At 47.0% G+C, this 19232-nt stretch overlaps 1 long non-coding RNA gene across 2 annotated transcripts; it reads right to left on the bottom strand.

Moving 5' to 3' along the window:
- Positions 1-1301: 1301 nt before the first annotated feature.
- Positions 1302-19222, bottom strand: LOC119378981 (uncharacterized). 2 transcript variants are annotated; one of them, XR_005181093.1, is made up of 4 exons: positions 19139-19222; positions 2501-2659; positions 2321-2420; positions 1302-2251 (listed from the first exon to the last, which is right to left on the bottom strand). It is a non-coding gene; the product is annotated as an uncharacterized LOC119378981 (long non-coding RNA). The 2 variants fall into 2 exon arrangements; XR_005181092.1 differs by having other exon boundaries at positions 1302-2420.
- Positions 19223-19232: the final 10 nt, after the last annotated feature.

Genomic DNA, 19232 nt, shown 5'->3' with positions numbered 1-19232 from the left:
CCAACTGCATTAAACTTTGCTAAAGTAATTGCAAATGAGCGGTAGTATCGTTAAAAGCTACAGGATCGGTAACTAACCAATTTTCTTACTATATAGCACCTAATACTTGGCTTAATTGTCCGTTGTATTCATTCTGGTTGTGTCTAACAAACAAACGAGCCCCTCGGAAAAAATTCCCCTTTAGCACTAGAAGGGAAACTTGGTTATTTGCTATTGACAAGTTAAAGCACGAATCCGACAAGGACAAAAACATTTTGGCGAAGCTTGCACTAAGTCGTGCAAGGCTTGAAACAGCGAAACTGGACGATTCTGAAGTCTAATCTGGTTGCTTCTAGGTTGTTGCTAGGCTTTAGCTAGGTTAGTCACGACACGGACGTCCGAGCTCCAGAACCGAGTGTTCGCACCTCTCACAGATCTACGGGCACGTCGTCGTTGGTGTAGGGCTTCCATCGCTTCGGGCTCTTCTCGCAGCCGCCGTTGCCATTCCCGTTCCCTAATATGGCAGCTTCGCGCTATGTCGGGCCAAGTCTTTCTATCTTTTTGTGCCTTTATTACCATTATTTATCTCTACTCTCTCTCTTTCTTTCTACAGCTTTCTCTCTCTCAGTGAACCAGTGGTGTGTGGGATTTCCTCCTCCTCACGCTCACTTCCCTTTCCCACCCCCTTACTTATGCGTGAGCCTATGACGACTCGAAGGCGAAAGCCACCTTCTTCGTCGTCTTATTCTTCTCTGCTAGCGTTCCTGGATAGCCAAGTGGTTAGGACGCTCGCCTTCGGATCAAGGGTAAGCGGGTTCGAATCCCGCCTCGTGAATAACTTTTTTTTCGGCAAGAATTCTTGTTTCTTTGTATCTTTCTTTCCGTCTCTGTTTATTCCTCTCTTTCTTTCTTTCTTTCTTTCTCTCTCTCTTTCTGTACTCGTTCTCGGGATTATTACAGGCCACGCCGTAGCGGTGAGTAGTGGGATCTGTCCAAATTCTGTGGCACATACCCGTTCATGATGAAGATAGTTTTCTGATAGGTCGCACACACAAATTACGGTTAGCTTAAACAGCTTCGTTGTTAAAAAGCCTTGTGTTGTTATCTTTCCTTTGTCTTTTTCTAATTAGCGTTGTAGCTTGCCAGTGATGTAATACTAGCAGCATTTAAATAGTGCGTAAGCGGTCACGCATCTGGGGGTTGACTATAATACAGTATGCATATGCCAGACCATGGCCAATTCTATGGAGGTTATTCCAAACTCAAAACATCGCACACAGCCTGTAACTCTGGCTATAGTACCAAAGCAACAGCAAGACGCATCACAAAGGAAATGTAGGTTTTATTTTTCACATATTTGTACATTTCAAGCAACAGGACAGTTATTGTTGGAAAGCAAACATCACTACCTATGTAACAGTACAAGAATGGCACAAAAAGAAAATAACGTTGTTTTATTTAGGTCCAGTGCTGAACATCATAAAGCTATTACATGTGACGGAAATATTTAAAAAGTGAATTTACACAGGGAATCAAGCACACAATGTGCAACAAGTGCATAAAGAACAACCTCCCAGGACTGAAGAGAGACTAGCACACTGCTATGTTGCCACAGCAGGTGCAAGTAACAAGCCCACCTAGTTTTAACATCCAAATTACACTATGTGCTTCTTGGTAATGGTACGCTGATGCCGTTTTGCATGCTCAACGATGATGAACCACTTGAAAGAATAAACGGTTCGGGATAAGAAAGCGATAACAATGGAATTCCAAAACAAGTTTAGAAACAGGACCCTAGCTCGAAATTGGAGAACTGGGCACCCCACAAATGAGCAAGGTGTCCAGTGCACATGTCGCAGGAGTTTCCAAAACCCAGACCTGCCATTGGAAGCGCTCCTCCCGAAAACAAAAATCGAATCGGATGAAATGAACGCAGAATGCATGCAAGAACAACACACGCAGCACGGACATGCGCATGCAAATACACAAGAGCATGCGCAGAGCTTCACAACAGAAATTAGGCCCAGCGTACCATTCTAAAAGCACAGAGTGAAGTAATGCCAATTAGTAAAGCAATAATGCTTATATGAAACCAATGCTAGAGGCAAGTTATAGAACTTGAGAGAACAGCATGTTACCCAGGAAGTTTCCGAACACCTATGGTAGAAGGAATAACTGCAGCGGGGGCCGCACGATGAGCAAATTGCATCACGACGCCATCAAGCCGTCTTCTGGGACTGCTTGCGGCAGTGCAGTTCCTTCTGGAGTAGTGCTAGCGTGAAAGGAGGCAGCACTGCCGTGAGTGCTGGATGTCATCGACTGCAGCGCAGGTTGAACATACCTTGATGTGCACCGGACGGCAAGGGCTACATATCTGGGATGACAAACGGGCACTGAGCATCATGCAAGGTCAGGTGCAGGCAAGTTCATCGTTTGCAGAACTGAAACCACAAGCAGGCATGGAGTCAGTATAGACCGTCAGGCCAAATTCACAGTACGGGTAAGAAGAACTCGTACTTACGTGCAAATGACTTGGTGCAGAGCAGGGATAATTTTCTTGAGACACCTGGTCACCAGCTGCCGCGAGACCGAAGTGCTGACACGGTCAGGCAGTCTACATCGGCTGTGTGGAACACTGCCGAGCAGAGGAAAATCCATTACGTGTGCCAGATGACTAAGGCTGCAGAACGGAAATTGCAAGTCTCGTTAAAATACGGGCTATAAGAACGCGTACTTACGTGTAAATGACTTTTCTCTGACCTTCTCTAACTTCGGCATGTTGCAAACTTATCGAACACATCATAGCTACTAGTATAACCACCTTCCTCGAAGAGCGCTCAATATTGACCAAACATCAACATGGCTTTCGGAAAGGATTATCAACCGTAACTCAACTCGTCTCATTGTTTCATTATCTTGCATTTACCCTCGATAGACACGGTAGGATAGATATGCTCTTAGATTTCTGTAAAGCTTTCGATAAAGTTCCTCATAATAAACTGATTTTTAAACTTAGAACAATAGGTATACCAGAAATATTTGTTTCGTGGATTTCCGCATATCTAAATAACCGCAAACAGTACGTTGATGTAGGGGGTCAACATTCAGACTGTCTTCCGGTCACATCTGGCGTACCACAGGGCAGTGTGTTAGGCCCTTGCTTTTTATATTGTATATCAATGATATTGTTGATGTTATCTACCCTAGTGTAGAAAATAAAGATTGTTTGCAGATGACTGTGTTTTGTTTAAAGATATTAGTGCCAATGACGATTACGACGACCTGGACAGTAGCCTGTGCAATATACATGAATGGTGTAATGAATGGGGAATGTGTCTTAACACGAGCAAATGTGTCTGCCTTCCAGGAACTCGTAAAAAAATCCAATATCATATACTTATATATTGGGGTCTTCACCACTTCAACAAGTAAACTTCTACAAGTACCTCGGCGTGACACTTACTTCTAACTTATCTTGGAACCTGCATATTGATAATATTTGTTCATCTGCCTCTTGCAAACTGTCTCCTTAAACATAAACTTAAAACTGCTCCCACAAATGTTAAACTGCTCTGCTACACTGCCCTTGTGCGACCAGGACTAGAGTACGCGTGCATAATATAGGACCTTCACACTAAGCGTAATATTAACTCTCTCGAACGTATTCAAAGAAAGGCTGTTAGATTTATATATAACAAATTTTCCCCGTCGGACTCACCCTCAGATTTAATGCAAACCAATGACATTCTCTCATTAGAGGCACGAAGGCAAAAAGCTAATTTGAATTTCTTTATCAACCTTGGAACAAAAGACTAGCTCTAGATCCATCCCCGTATTTGACGCCCCTAACTAGCAGTCCCACCCGACGCCAGCACCCAAACGCCTTAACCCCATATTTTGCTCGCACTGAGCTATTTAAGTTTTCATATTTTCCGAGAACCATTAGTGAATGGAACTGCCTTACCGATACATGTGATCAAACTGCAAAATAACGTTCTTCCCCCTTTATTGTTGTTGTGTCATTGCTACTTCTTTTGTATTTGCATTAACCACCCTGCACGGACCATGAGTCCGCAGTATTTAATAAATAAATAAAATAAATAAATATATGTAAAGGCGACGTCTGCAACTGTGAAGGGATTTTTTAAAAAATCCTTCAGGAATAGGAGTATAGGAATATAGCCCGTTGTAACTGTTTCCTGGTTTAGACCAAAGCCTAATATGTATATACGTTAGGTAAATATTTGACTATTATAAAATTTAAAAAACAGATATTCCAACGAGCTTGCAAATCCATTGATGTATACGTAAGCATATACACATAAATTATGACAAACGCAGGTACTTTTGTGGTGCTACTTTGAGCATGTTTCCGATTTTCTCATCTTAGTCGCCGCGACCCGCTGTGGTAGCTCGGCACATAAGGTGTCGCGCTGCTAAGCCCAAGGGTGCGAGTTCGATTCCCAGCCACGGCGGCCGCATTTCAATGGAGGCGAAATGCAAAAAAAAAAAAAAGAAAACACGCCCGTGTGCTTAGATTTAGGTGCGCGTTAAAAACACCAGGTGGACGAAATTAATCCGGAGTGTTCCGCTACGGCGTGTCTCATAATCAAACCGTGGTTTTGGCACGTGAAGCCAGCAATCTACCAATAGACCACACTCTGTTTTCAAACTTCACTGGCGCGCCAGACACCGCCGGCTTTCTTGTTCCAGCGGCGGTCTACCGCTGGTGTGTCATGGTCAGAAAAAAAAAGTTTCTCCCACTCACCTGAGGGTTTCCCGGGCCCCGGTGGAGCGCGTTTGTTTTTAAGTGCCTAGCACTTTAGGGGCCCTGCTTGCCGTTTGTAGATCTCAAGTGGCGTGATCGCGCTTACAATCAAGTGCTCACAGGCCTAAAACAAGGCTAGCAATGCTCAAAACCGGGTTAAAATAAACGAGCAAGGTCTAAAATGATATAATTAACAGAAATAACCAAGTATAATCGCAAAAACACTTAAAATCGCTAAAAACGCTTCGGAAACATGCGGCTGACAACCGCGCCTCCTCCGGCTCCTCCCACCGGCGCTTCTCCGGCGCTACATCTGAAGGGTTAAGAAAGGGAAAATAGACAACCACCCGTTTGTAGCACGAAGCCACAAGGAAATCCATACGGATTTCTCAGAAATAAAGCCTCTTAGTTGCCGAAAAATTCGTCCTGGTCCGGGGATCGAACCCGGGACCAACGCCTGTCCGGGGCGGTCGCTCTACCAATTGAGCTAACCAGGAAGCTAGCAATTGGCAGCGCGAGGGCGAATCCATCGACAACTCGAAGCAACTGGACACATATTGCAAATCAGTTCTGCGGAAACCCGCAAGGTGGCGGAAGGGTTAAGAAAGGGAAAATAGACAACCACCCGTTTGTAGCACGAAGCCACAAGGAAATCCATACGGATTTCTACGGATTTCTCAGAAATAAAGCCTCTTAGTTGCCGAAAAATTCGTCCTGGTCCGGGGATCGAACCCGGGACCAACGCCTGTCCGGGGCGGTCGCTCTACCAATTGAGCTAACCAGGAAGCTAGCATTTGGCAGCGCGAGGGCGAATCCATCGACAACTCGAAGCAACTGGACACATATTGCAAATCAGTTCTGCGGAACCCGCAAGGTGGCGGAAGGGTTAAGAAAGGGAAAATAGACAACCACCCGTTTGTAGCACGAAGCCACAAGGAAATCCATACGGATTTCTCAGAAATAAAGCCTCTTAGTTGCCGAAAAATTCGTCCTGGTCCGGGGATCGAACCCGGGACCAACGCCTGTCCGGGGTGGTCGCTCTACCAATTGAGCTAACCAGGAAGCTAGCATTTGGCAGCGCGAGGGCGAATCCATCGACAACTCGAAGCAACTGGACACATATTGCAAATCAGTTCTGCGGAAACCCGCAAGGTGGCGGAAGGGTTAAGAAAGGGAAAAATAGACAACCACCCGTTTGTAGCACGAAGCCACAAGGAAATCCATACGGATTTCTCAGAAATAAAGCCTCTTAGTTGCCGAAAAATTCGTCCTGGTCCGGGGATCGAACCCGGGACCAACGCCTGTCCGGGGCGGTCGCTCTACCAATTGAGCTAACCAGGAAGCTAGCAATTGGCAGCGCGAGGGCGAATCCATCGACAACTCGAAGCAACTGGACACATATTGCAAATCAGTTCTGCGGAAACCCGCAAGGTGGCGGAAGGGTTAAGAAAGGGAAAATAGACAACCACCCGTTTGTAGCACGAAGCCACAAGGATATCCATACGGATTTCTCAGAAATAAAGCCTCTTAGTTGCCGAAAAATTCGTCCTGGTCCGGGATCGAACCCGGGACCAACGCCTGTCCGGGGCGGTCGCTCTACCAATTGAGCTAACCAGGAAGCTAGCAATTGGCAGCGCGAGGGCGAATCCATCGACAACTCGAAGCAACTGGACACATATTGCAAATCAGTTCTGCGGAAACCCGCAAGGTGGCGGAAGGGTTAAGAAAGGGAAAATAGACGACAACCACCCGTTTGTAGCACGAAGCCACAAGGAAATCCATACGGATTTCTCAGAAATAAAGCCTCTTAGTTGCCGAAAAATTCGTCCTGGTCCGGGGATCGAACCCGGGACCAACGCCTGTCCGGGGCGGTCGCTCTACCAATTGAGCTAACCAGGAAGCTAGCAATTGGCAGCGCGAGGGCGAATCCATCGACAACTCGAAGCAACTGGACACATATTGCAAATCAGTTCTGCGGAAACCCGCAAGGTGGCGGAAGGGTTAAGAAAGGGAAAATAGACAACCACCCGTTTGTAGCACGAAGCCACAAGGAAATCCATACGGATTTCTCAGAAATAAAGCCTCTTAGTTGCCGAAAAATTCGTCCTGGTCCGGGGATCGAACCCGGGACCAACGCCTGTCCGGGGCGGTCGCTCTACCAATTGAGCTAACCAGGAAGCTAGCAATTGGCAGCGCGAGGGCGAATCCATCGACAACTCGAAGCAACTGGACACATATTGCAAATCAGTTCTGCGGAAACCCGCAAGGTGGCGGAAGGGTTAAGAAAGGGAAAATAGACAACCACCCGTTTGTAGCACGAAGCCACAAGGAAATCCATACGGATTTCTCAGAAATAAAGCCTCTTAGTCGAATTCCGCGTAAATCCGTATGGATTTCCTTGTGGCTTCGTGCTACAAACGGGTGGTTGTCTATTTTCCCTTTCTTAACCCTTCCGCCACCTTGCGGGTTTCCGCAGAACTGATTTGCTACATCTGAAGGGGAAACAATCTGACGGAACTCGCTGCAGACGACACGTATCTCAACTGCCGCAACAAGCGGGAAGTCGATAAAGCGCAGCAAAAAGTAGCGCTGACAAACCGTGTTTGCGAATCTCCTTAACAAGATGCCAGGGAAACCGTATACATGCTTGCCTCAAACATTGACGTCATCGGCGGTATGGTAAACGGAGCAGTGGGAACTCTGCGAACGGGAATCGCTGTGTGCCCGTGCTACGCACCTCTTCATGTTTCACAGTAGTGGAGCCGAATTTAGGGCATTATTTAGAACTATACCAATCGCTACACAAATTTCTTCTTCAAGCCCCTTGGCTTCTGCAGTTCGCGGTTTCGTTGTCCTTAGTTTGATCCTCCTGCCCTCACTTTTCCATCGTTTGTGTTTTATCTTCCTTTATTACGTAAACTCCCACCCCAACCCCCCTAGCACGAGTCGTCAGAGTAGATTGTTGCTGCTAGCTATGTCTTCATTCCAACAATTTTACAGCAGAGCTGTTATTATTATTATTATTATGCTCGAGGTTTGCAGTATGTCGCAGGTAGAAAATTATCATCATCATGAACCGGCACGCGCTCTCTTAGTCTTCTTCATCGCCTTCCTTCTTCTGCTTCGCTCCCAGAACACGTGCGCCGATTTATCCGGCGTGGGATGCAATAACTCTGATGGGCGAGAGAACGAGTACAGAGAGCGAGATAAATAAATAGAGAGAGAAAAAGAACGATAGAGAAAGAGAGAAATTCTTGGCGAGATTCGAACCCGCATCCCCACGATCCGAAGGCGAGCGTGGCAACCACTCGGCTATCCAGGCACGCTAGCAGAGCATAGCATCGCATTAGGGGGTTGGAAATGGAGGTGATGGTGAGGAGGAAGGAAAGGAGGAGGTGAAAACGAGTGCAGAGAGAAAGAGAAAGAAAGATATAGAAAGTTATAGAAAGAAAGAGAAAAAGATAGATGGCGAGAGAGAGAGAGAGAGAGAGGGAAAGAAAGGGAAGGAAGAGAGAAAAAGATAGAAATTGCAGAGAGAGAAATAGACATTAGAGAAAGACATAGACAGACAGAGATGCAAAAAAAAAGAGAAAAAAGAGAGCAAGCATTATTATTATTATTATTATTATTATTATTATTATTATTGTACAAATTGTACACGGCAATATGTCTTCCACAACTTGAGTATGCGTCCGTGATATGGAATGGCATTGCTCAATCCAGCGGGAACACCACTGAACGAGTCCAGAAAAAATTCCTCAGCATATATAACCATCGCTTTGCTAAAAATGATCTCGTTCAAATACTGCTGAATTATTATCACTGCCATCACTTCACTGCCGACGAAATCGTTCTGATCTCTTATTTCTTTACAAGTTAGTCCACGGTATCATATCCTGCCCTGTACTTCTCAATTGTGTTAATTATCGAATTCCGCGTAAGTTAACCAGAGAGAACAGACCGTTTCATGTACCCGCCTGCTTCTTCCAACACTCTACCGTTCACAGAATACAAAGTCTCTATAATGTTAATTTTCTTGATCTTGACGTTTTTCATAGTCCACAATCATTGTTTTTATCCGGGCTTTGCACTGTTTTGACATAGTATGGCACAATGTACAAAGTCTTCCCTTCTCCGTCTTTCCGCATAGTTGTATATATGCAATCTAATTTTTTATTCCCCGTCAACGTTTCTCGTGTTGTCTTATTTTACACCTCCCCTTTTGTGTTCATTTCTCTTTGTGTACGTGTTTTTGCGCTTGTTATTTCTGAAGACTGTCTGTATTGTATTGTTTATTTTTATTGTTTTTTTTGCGTGCGCCTGCACAAAGACCTTACGGTTGTTCCTGGGCACGTTAAATAAATGATTGATTGATTATTATTATTATTATTATTATTATTATTATTATTATTATTATATTATTATTATTATTATATTATTATTACTATTACTACTACTATTTAAGAGCACATATATGTGGCATCCACGCTTGGCGGGTTTATCCAGCAGCAAGAGAAGGGAACCACCACCCAATCTGACGAACGAGTACACCATAACCAGCAAACAATTGTCACTTACGTGTTTCATACGCACTCACAAAAGTGAAGTCTTGTGTTGATTCAAGCAAAGCAGTAGTAGGCGCAAACTAATAAAATGGTAGTTTTTGGAAAATTTGACAGCTAACGCTATAGAGCGCAGGCGCAAACCTGTGCTCTCACGTTATATATTGCTGACTTTTGGTGTCATACACGTGCACGTCGCCGACGCCCGATTTTTTTTTTTTTTACTCATGAGTCATAGAAGGCTTTCTTCTTAAAGAGGTGCTGAAACACTTTTCCAAGTAACCATAGATATAATGACCTCATTATTGGAGTTTATTGCTCCACGAATCGATCGCCGCAGAAATTTTCCGAATTTGTCAAGAACGAGCGGAGTCATTGGGATTCGTCGCACTCTTTAATAAGCGCTTTCTCTTTCTTTCGTCCCGACAACCTACAGAAGAAGGTGGCTGATAGATACGGCGTCCTTGACGCGTTTTCCGCTTCCAACAAACTTGCCCAACTCTGTCGTCATACCACGAATACTGAGAGAAAAGGTTGCACCAAAATCATAGGCGTGCGCAGGATTCCCCATCAGGGGGGCCAAAGGTTCATCGCAGCGCCCCCCCACCCTACCAAGTCAATGTATGGGGCAGATTTTGCGCCCCCCCCCCTCTTAGGTGACTAGAAGGGTCAATGTACGGGGCAAAGTTTGCGCCCCCCCTCTTAGGTGATTAGGGGGGGGGGGCCGCCCCCCCTGTGCGCACGCCTATGACCAAAATGCACGCTAAGCGATTTGTGCGCTGTGCGGTTGCTGTAGTCCAGGGGTCTCAAACACGCGGCCCGCAAATGACCATCTTCATCTCACATTTTTCTTTATTTTCTTCATAATTATGTTCATGAGCTACACACGCACGACTGGTCTAAAGCAATTTTGTCGTGAGGCGCCCCCTGTGGTCACCATCGATATCTTGTCGGAATCTGGCGCCGAATCCCCTTCAGAAATGACCCATATATAACATATGGGAAGGTCTTTCAAATGGCAATGGTAGCTAACTTTCGTTACAAAGACCCCCCCCCCCCCCGCTCCTACCTTCTTCACTGTCCCTGCTGATGTAATCAGGGTTCTGCCCAGAGGACCGGAGCCAGCCAGAGTCCCGGGGAGATGTCGAGGAGAGGAACAGTAACAATTATTACATTATTTTACAGGTAGCGTGTTGCTACATGATGGGGTTAGTATCATGGAAGCTCTCGAGCTTCTGGGAGCTTCTCGGAGCTTGTGAGAGCTTGAGAGAACTTGTGAGAGCTTGTGAGAACTTGTGAGAGCTTGCCGGGAGCGCATCGGCGCTCGCATTTTATGTCCTGGCCTTCCCAGGGTTCCCTGTAGGAAAAAACAATGGAGGCCAGAACAGTCCAATGAAAATTTCCATCTTCACCTCCGCCCCCAAAAAGAGGAAGGTGAAACGCCGCCTCCTTCCCAACCCACGAAAGGAGAAAGATCGAGGCACGTCCAGTTCGTCCCATGGCGAGGGAAAAACACTGCCCACCGCGCACTACACGGCACAGCACAAAGACGTTGAGCCTTACGTGGAAGTCAATTTCGTAGTCTGTTGCAGTGATGGGTATGCGGCGCCAGGCAGACCACGAATTGTGGAAACAGCGGCACCAAGGCGCCACGGAGAACGTGGGAAATGCATCCGCAGACGGTTCCCAGACGCTGGGCCCTTTGTCCGGGGCACCTCGACGACAAAGCAAGCCGCCTCGACGGCCAACAACTCTTCCTAATCTGTCAGTCGGTCAGGCGTGCCCAAAGGGTTTTACGAGGGGCGCAGACAACCTGAGAATTTTAGACGAACGACTTTCGTGTTGTCGCCGCTCTTGGTGCATCTCTGGAACCGCTGACCCGGAAGAAATCAGGGTAGTCTTAGCCGCAACGTCTCATGCGTCAAAGCGGCGCCAAGCCAGGCAGGCCGATCATAACAGCCCGTCCACCGTCACAGGAGGTCTCGAAGGGGTTGCAGCACCAAAGCACTCCGCAGAGACCGTAGATCTGCTCCCTTGTAGACGTTGACGCAGGCTGCACCAATCTCTGGACCTGAGCCATGGCCAGCAAACGCCAGAAACGAACCACGCAAGACCCGAGGCACAACAAACATAGAGCACTGAACTGACCTCGAGAAATGCCAGGTTACAGTTTTGGTAAAACTCCCTAGAAATTTACAATTGGTGCGCTCACTCGTGAAAATCAAGAATCAGATAACGAAGCCATAACCAACTCAGACCTACTACGTGCGAAGCAAATCAACAGCCTAACGTTTTGTATCATTTCCCAGAGAGATTCACAGCGTTCAAGGCACGCAGGTGCTACGGGAGAAACAAAACGAAAGGAGGTAGTTAATGAATTACGCCTCTCACAGTATAAGTAAAACTCAAAATCAAACTTGCGCGTATGAAAATAAAACAAACAGAGAAACAAAAAACCTACACTACACTGATGCGCATACTAACAAGTGTGCTGCAATTTACACAAGGTTTATACAGAGGCTTTTACCCTCAGCCTACTTTCTCTGTTAAAAATCAACTTGCGCAAAACCCTCTACTCGGGTGTTAGGTTTCGCTAAATGTAAGCAAACACTCAGTTCAACAAGTATCTTAATGTCTGCAGTTATCATGAGGAAGAAAATAAAAGTTACAAAAATCGACATATTCCTTGCTCATCTGCAGACACGCGAACATTAAAAGCAAAACACTTCAAAACTGGATAAAAGAGAAATTCTTGGTAGCCTTACACTGTCCGAACATTATGCGGATAAAATAAAATCAACAAAAGCAAAAACCTACACTACACTGCAAAAACATAAGGTTTAAACAGAGGCTTTTACCTTCAGCCTACTTCTCTGTTAAAATTAGCGCAAAACCCTCTACTCGGGTGCTAGCTTTTGCAAAATGTAAGCAGCAGTTAAGATGGGGAGGAAAATAAAACTTTCAAAAATCGACACAGTCCTTGCTCATCGGCAGACATGCAAACGTTAGACAGCTAAACAAAACAATAATAAAACTGGATACAAGACAAATTCTTAGTATCCTTCGTGACACTGCGTAATTTAATGCGGCACCCTTTCAGACGTGCTCTGGGGGGACGCGCATACCACAGTTGTCGATGGGCCAGATCGCGACGGAGGGACAAAAAGCCAACCTGTCCGAAGCACTCAGTAGCGGTGACCTTTGTTCCGCAGGCCCCGAACTCCGACAAAGAGGCACCCGGACGCTTAAGCTTCCGCATTGTGGGCCTCCCAGAACAGCGGTCACCCTCTCGCAAACTTGGGGGAGGACCTTTGTCGTTACAGTCGCGTACGCACCACCTCGCTTTGCTCCACCGTTTAGCCTTCACCAAAGATGGTGAAACCAGGCGACCACTTCGGCGTCTCTTTTTCTTGGCCCTCGCGACACGCTTTAAGCCTTATCTCGATTTGTGCGAGACCCGCAACTTTTGACTTTTAGAGAACTTTTTCGGGGTTTGCAGCCTCCGCTCGAGGCAACTTGGACTTTTCCCCTTTCCCCGAAGTTTTCGCTGGCGCCTTTTTCTTTCGGGGCGGCACGGAACGCTCACCGACTCGGCAATAATACTCGGAAGTACATTGCTCAAAACTCCGGGCGGCTCAACTGGCTTATCCTCGGTGTTATTTCTAGCTGCCTGCACTTCAGAAACAACGCTACAATCGACACTTGCTAAACCAGCCGGCTCGCCATCAGATGTCTCTCCTTGATGAGAGTCATCACCTCGCGCTAATCTAAGCGCTTCATCGCCTCGCGCTATGTTGAGCGCCTCTCCCTCTCGTGGTAAGCTAAGCGCCTCATCATCTGAACTTTTACAGTCTGCTTCATTAGCGCTTTCTGCTTTCGGAACCTCATGAGCAGACTCACAGGCCATCGGATCCGTCATAGCTGCCGCCGATTCGTCACCAAAACAAAGGCCTTTCGAAAGCATATCCACGTCATTTTCAGAGGGATAATGCTCGGGCAGGTTTTGGGACACCAAAGTTTCCGTGGCGAGCAGTCTGAACGGTCCCTCACTCTCAACGCGGGCTAATGGCAAACACACACTTTCATTTTCAACTACTTGCCATGCACACGGGCGTTCCCCTGTGGTCACCTCATTTGTGAAAGAGTACGGATGTACACTATCAAACGTTGCGGCAGAGTCCCGCGGTACGTTTTCCTCAACTAATTCCTGAATGGGGGGTTTCAATTGTTCCAGATTATTGTCGCTGCTGTCCCGAAAACAGAGAACATTCCTAGGCTTGCGGCAGCCGATTGCGATGTGACCTAGCTCTTTGCAACGGTGGCATACCACCGGCTTCCTAGCCTTAAACGCCTTTTCTTTCTTTCGATCTTCTGAGTGGCTCACTGTAGACGTGGACCTATCAGGACTGCCTTTCTTTTTCTTATCTGAGGGTGCTATCTCGTTATTCGAATTACTTGATGCCTGATAAAGTGCTAAAGCCAATCGCCTTTTCTCAATTATCCTGTCTTTTTCAGCCCATCTTTTGTTCTTCTCAACTTCCTCCCAGCACTCCTCAATTTCATCATCCTCCGCCCCGCATTCCTGAATAGCCTTAATCAGCTGTGACTCTCTCTCTTCTCTCCCAACCTTAATTCCCAGCTCTTCACACAGTAGTAAGAGGTCTGGTCTCTCTAGCTTCTTTACCAACTCCATGGTCTTCACGAGTGAGGACTTTCTGCCCGCCGTGACGTTAGGTAGCGAACAAGCGAAGCCTAGACGCACGGTAAAACACTGCCAGTTTTAGAACATGAAAACTAAAATGGTGAATAGCTGTGACGTATGGTAGCGGTACAACGAAGCCTATACGCACAGAAGATTACACACAGATTTAGAAAATTTCAAAAGCTAAAACCTGGCAAAACTCAAAGAAAGTCAAGCACTCACCATATCGCTGAGGCCCGAGTCAAGCATAGGTCATCCCGTTGCTGCTAACCAGTTGATGTGTTCCAGTTGTCAGCTGCATCACACCGCTGCCATCCAGTTGATGTAATCAGGGTTCTGCCCAGAGGACCGGAGCCAGCCAGAGTCCCGGGGAGATGTCGAGGAGAGGAACAGTAACGTTTATTACATTATTTTACAGGTAGCATGTTGCTACATGATGGGGTTAGCATCATGGAAGCTCTCGAGCTTCTGGGAGCTTCTCGGAGCTTGTGAGAGCTTGAGAGAACTTGTGAGAGCTTGTGAGAACTTGTGAGAGCTTGTCGGGAGCGCATCGGCGCTCGCATTTTATGTCCTGGCCTTCCCAGGGTTCCCTGTAGGAAAAAACAATGGAGGCCAGGACAGTCCAATGAAAATTTCCATGTTCACCTCCGCCCCCAAAAGGGGAAGGTGAAACGCCGCCTCCTTCCCAACCCACGAAAGGAGAAAGAGGCACGTCCAGTTCGTCCCATGGCGAGGGAAAAACACTGCCCACCGCGCACTACACGGCACAGCACGAAGACGTTGAGTCTTACGTGGAAGTCAATTTCGTAGTCTGTTGCAGTGATGGGTATGCGGCGCCAGGCAGACCACGAATTGTGGAAACAGCGGCACCAAGGCGCCACGGAGAACGTGGGAAATGCATCCGCAGACGGTTCCCAGACGCTGGGCCCTTTGTCCGGGGCACCTTGACGACAAAGCAAGCCGCCTCGACGGCCAATAACTCTTCCTAATCTGTCAGTCGGTCAGGCGTGCTCTTGGTGCATCTCTGGAACCAGGGGCGTAGCCAGGGGGGGGGGGGTTGGGGGGGGGGTTGAACCCCCCCCCCCCCCCCCGAAATTTTTCAGTTTTGCTTGCGTATATATACACGCGCACATACAAATGCACGCACGAACATACACAAAGTATGGTTGAACCCCCCCCCCCCCCCCGAAAAAAATTTCTGGCTACGCCCCTGTCTGGAACCGCTGACCCGGAAGAAATCAGGGTAGTCTTAGCCGCAACGTCTCATGCGTCAAAGCGGCGCCAAGCTAGGCAGGCCGATCATAACACTGCCCTTAGGGTACTAAATGTTATGCCTGCGGCCCGCTAGCTGGGGTGCGTTTGAGACCCCTGGTGTAGTCTATGAGATGCCTGTCAGCTACGGAAAGTCATATGTGGGCCAAACGGGCAGATGCCTGAATGATCGACTGAAGGAGCACTCCAACCGGCTTAAAGAATTTCGATGGTGTGCATCTTAGCGTGCATTGCAATGCCTGCACGTGTGAACCACTTGGCTGGGGCGGCAACAAAACCGCGCCCATGAACTCTTGGAGGCACGCTTCATTAAAGGAGAAAAACAGTCGTTTCTCGTGTTAGTAAATTACAATTTCGCAGTGCCGTAAGCACCGATCTTACCGCGGCAAGACGCTTGGTAAGCGAGAAAATGCGCAAAAAGAAAACGCAGGTGGCGACGCCGCCTTGTAGTTCCCGCACCAGCTCACCGTGACGTCACAGATTTCGTCTGCAAGGGCTTACGCAATCGCTTGTCGCAAAATATGATTTACATTGTATTCTCAGGGACACAAAGTTTTAACATAGCAATTAAGTTTCAGAAAAGTTGATGGAATCTATGTGGCTAAAATACGCAAGATAACGACGTCAAACAGACGTTCACGTGCTGAAGTATCAGCGCGAAGTTCAAAAATGAAACTTTGACCTTCATTTCCTCTTGTAATGATTAACCTATGATGGCGAAATTAATGACAATTGAGTTTTGAAAGGCTAATATATCTGTTTAAACTCCCTCAATGTTTCACTTCATTGTCCTGTTAAAAAGAAAGGTACCACGTGTGCGAGCGATACCTCAGTCCAACTCTACCTCAGTCACGCTCTACGATACAGAAATGCACACATGCAAGGGCAAAGACAAACCTGCGTTGTTACGTCACATCCCTTAATTGTGTGGCGCATCTGCAAGAATGACACACGCCCCATATTCCGTTTTCAATAAATTAGTTGGTAGATGGCGCTGTGTGTTTCTCTGCGTTAGAGTCACTGGAAAAATTTCAGAGTATCGCATTTGTTTTCCGCGCGCCGCCGCCGCCGCGATTGGCTTATTCGCATCACGTGACCTCTCGCCGCCATATCCCTTCCAAGCGCTTTGGGTGCAGGCGCGTTCAATGCAGAGCCTGGCCGGACATTTAGCTGTACCGCGGTCCCCAGAAGTACTTCGTCGCTTTTTTAAACGCGTCATGCAGACAGGGGCGTAAGAAGACATTTTTTATCGGGGGAGGGGGGGGGGGGCACGGCTCGGTGTGCCACCCCCTGGCTACGCCACTGCATGCAGATGCCAGAAGAGAGTAGCTCACCATCAATCGAACGTTACTGGTGAGCTACTCTGGGAATCTCGTTTGCCGTGTGGGAAAGATTAATGTCAAAGAGCGCCGTTCTACGTGGCTGCATGGTTGGCCTGAACGAATTCGCCCCCCTCGAATAACACTCCTTCCTGCAGTGAACTACATTAATTTTGCTGGAAAAGATCTTATGCGACAGGATATTTCACCTATTCGGTTCGTTGTGGTCAGCGATATTGCAAACTACATACCTTTCTATTTGCTCGGCCTTTATATCTCGATCGGTTGAACAGATTACGCATGCTATCCGAGTTATAAGCGTGCCACGCACGAGAGCGAAATCGAAGATTTAATAAAATAATAACTGTTTACTGGTATACCTTGAAGGCAATTGTGGCATGATATTTGGCATTGCACAAAACAGAAGCGTGGAACTCCGTTGATAAACTTGGTATATGGCAATGTTATCAAGCGTATTTTTAAATTTGTTGCAAAAAAAAATGCCGCTAATGCTGCATTGCACCGAGCGTACCCTTAAAATACTGTATAGTTGGTGAGAAATGGTCACAGCAAAAAAAAAAAGCAGATCCCACGCATTGAGGGAGTCAATTTTATGCGAGCCCTAGGTCTATATACATACTGTGTTGCAGTAGCATGCGCTTTAAAAATTCCGGGATGTGCTATTTCTGATCAAAAGAACATAAAGCACCGTGCCGAGGAAGTTTTAATAAGAGTGCATGATGAAAAAAAAGTGTAGCAGTGCAGAAACCGAACCCCAGCTGTTTACGCGCTGGCAACGCCAAAAAAAGAAATGTTTTGTCGGAAACAGCAAAATATTTGCAAATTCATTGCAACGTTGGGAATATTGAGGAGACAAGAAATAGGAAATGAAACAATTAAGTAGTGATGTCAATCATTTTTGATGGCCTATTTTCTACGTATCGTAAGATAAGATGCACTCTACCTACCGCACGCCGATTCGCCCGTGCGTTCGGTTGCTGGCGTGCCGAATCAAGACGTCGCGCACAACTTCCAATTACCGTACACACACAACTTCTATTACACATATCAACCAGTTGAACAGCAAGCACGGTGCGCAAGCAAGCTATGCGTCAGCGATCAGTCGAAGGACGCAATGTTGAATGTTCTCGATGTTGTTCGATAACGTTCTCGAGTGCAGTGAACCTGAACACCGACTGCAAAGCTAGCGCAAACAGTCAAGATTCACCAAATGTCGAAGTGAATGGCATCTCGCACGATGTCACTGCTCTAATGCAACGATGTTTACAGATCCAGACCTAGAGAACACGCCCGGGCGTGACACAAAAAGAGACCGATGAAGCCATGAAGAGAGTTCGCGAGCACATGGCAACATTCGCCGTACGTTTCATTAGTTACACCGCTAACCGCGCAGTCGATCCATACCTGTCGATGACTCGAAATCACTTCGAATATCCTCTTGAAGAAACGCACACATATAATGCCGTTCTGCCGAGCGTAACACGGCGCTGAGGCTAAAAGATCGGTCACTTCTCAACACACGCTAGCAACGCGCCGGACGGTCTGGAAGGGACATGGCCGCCGCCACCCAATGTTGCCCGCGTGCAGCCTACCTTTGCGGTACTCTGATTTTCCAGTGACTCTACTCTGCGTTTGCTGTTTTAGCGCTCAAAAGTCACGTTTACTAAGTTCCACCGTAGCTGGAAGCTTACCCCGGCCGACTGTTTTCGGATGGCCAGTGTGGAAGGGCGTCAACTATTTCCCAGCGATTAGCCAAGCATCGACAATCGGACAGCGTTAATTGCTTGGGCGGGTCTTTCGTCAACTATCAGGTTAGGTATAAATATATTACAAATAATTTTTAAAAGGAATTTTTGCATATTGAGCAGTTAATTTATATATGACTGGTCATGGCCCATGGGCAACGGCAACATTTGGCATGGGGGCGATTAGGAGGTTGCCCCCCCCCCCCTGCACCTTGAAATTTTTACGCGCTAAAAAGAAAAAAAAAGAAAAAGTCCACAAAGGGCGGGGCACACTTTTGCGCCGGATAGTGATGTATCGGAAACAGAATAAAATTGTCACTCACTCACTCGGAGAAAGTAACGTCGGTAACGTAGCCAGAAATTTTTTTCGAGGGAGAGCGGTTAAACCAGCAGCCATGCTTTATGTATGTTCGTGCGTGAAAATTTTCGCCCCCCCCCCCCCCGGCTACGCCCCTTATCGGAGACGCGTATAACATTTTTGCTTGCGTTCGCCGATGACTCTGAGACTGCGCGCAAGTATGTATAGTCACGCGGTGATTTTTTTTAATCTCATGCACTTTATTTTCAGCCCTGGAAAGATTACCAGCTGCTATCTTCGTGGAAAGAAAATATTTGGCTAAAGATACCCTTTACCCTGAGTTGCTCTAAAGGACAGTGAACATAGTTGCATTCTCGTAACTCATGCGTGGATTTTTTAAAAGCTAGACGATTTGGCATCGCAACCAACGTAATCGTGCACCATACCCCACGGTTTTGTTTGTATTACGTACCGTGAGTGCGTACGCCGCCAATGCCGCTTTATGAATGCCGCTACCTCCGCTCACGACCTCCTCTATCCTCCGCTACGGCTGGTGCCGCCATCTA

This window comes from Rhipicephalus sanguineus, chromosome 1, assembly GCF_013339695.2.
Source record: "Rhipicephalus sanguineus isolate Rsan-2018 chromosome 1, BIME_Rsan_1.4, whole genome shotgun sequence".
In the NCBI taxonomy this organism is placed as follows: domain Eukaryota; kingdom Metazoa; phylum Arthropoda; class Arachnida; order Ixodida; family Ixodidae; genus Rhipicephalus; species Rhipicephalus sanguineus.
This window is presented reverse-complemented; position numbering and strand designations above follow the sequence as displayed.